The sequence below is a fragment of the Fonticula alba genome, assembly GCF_000388065.1.
Source record: "Fonticula alba strain ATCC 38817 unplaced genomic scaffold supercont2.1, whole genome shotgun sequence".
NCBI lineage: Eukaryota > Rotosphaerida > Fonticulaceae > Fonticula > Fonticula alba.
Window position 1 is genome coordinate 1,411,057 of NW_009242971.1, and position 1,333 is coordinate 1,412,389.

The window sequence follows — 1,333 nt, forward strand, 5'->3', positions numbered from 1 at the left end:
GGGGGGGGCGTCGGGCGGAGGTCCCACGTTTACGATGCCCAGCACCCGCTCTCAACCGACATGCCGGCCCAGTTTGCTGCCGCCCCCGACCGGAGGCCGTAATTTGGCGCTAATTCCTACTGAGACGCAGGTGCGTTGCCCAGCCGGTGGGACCGACCGCCGGTGCCCGTGCACACCTTCACAGGGGTGGGGATACGTTCGGGGCTTGGTGAGAGGGAGCCCACAGACCCGGGAAGGGGGGCTAGGGGGGGGGGATTGCTCGCGAGAGTGGCGCCGTGCGACACCCCCGCCACGAAGGGTGCGGCTCTCCAACGTACATGGACACGGGGCAGTTGTGGTGGCCGTCGGAATGTCTGATGTGATTGGACCAAGGGCGAAAAAAGGGCCGGAGGAAAGCGGCCCCCGGAGGGAGGATATCCACACACGTGCACACCCCGACGCTCGTTTGTCCCGATCGTCTGATCCCTCTCGCCGGGGGGGGGGGGGGGGGGGGGGGGGGGGGGGGACCGCCCGTCCCGCACCCCCTCCCTCGAAGGGAGCATGGTCATTCAATTGTGCCCCCATGCACAGACGGCGGTGCGAGACTTGCCCCGAGGGGGCCGGAGGGGCTGAGACACGGCCGCCATGTGTCGTCCGTCCTAACAGGATACCTCCTCCTCTCAAGGGTGGCCGCGGTGGTGCCGGTGATTAATTCGCCCCCCCCCCCCCCCCCCCCCGTCCTGTTGAAAAGTCTCATTCTCCCAAGGACGGGGGCCAGGCTCAGGTCGGAGCCCCGTTGTCGGGCCTCCCCGTGCGTCGGTCCTCTGCCCGTGCTGGCCACCCTACTGCCCCACTTCGGCGTCAACGTCGGTCGGTTGATCGAGGGAGAGGGCGAAATAGAGCGAGAGAGAGAGGAGTGAAGCCGGAACGGGGGGGGGGAGGGGCAAGGAGACGCTGAGCCCCGGGCTGTTTTCTACATCCTAACAGGGACTCGTGCATATCTCTTGTTGCGGCCGCGAGAGGGAGAGGGGGACCAGGAGGCCCTCACAGCACGATGACCTCATCAAGCCGGAAGCCCCGGCATGATCATTGTCCGTGTCCCTTTTTTCCCCATGTCCGGCCTACTTTTGTCGCGCCGACAGCGAAAGTTCGGCGAACAGGTCGCGCACACTATGCCCAATGTGCCCCCCCCCCCCCCCCCCCCCCCCCCCCCCCCCAATGCCTCTTGGGCGGCGCGCTGCTGTTCCTTTTCTTTGATTGCCCTTTCTTCCGGCTCTGGCTGACTCTTCTTCCTTGGCGTGAATGCCTTCCCCCCCCTCCTCCCTCCCTTCCGTGGGAAGTGCCCGTGCGTCCC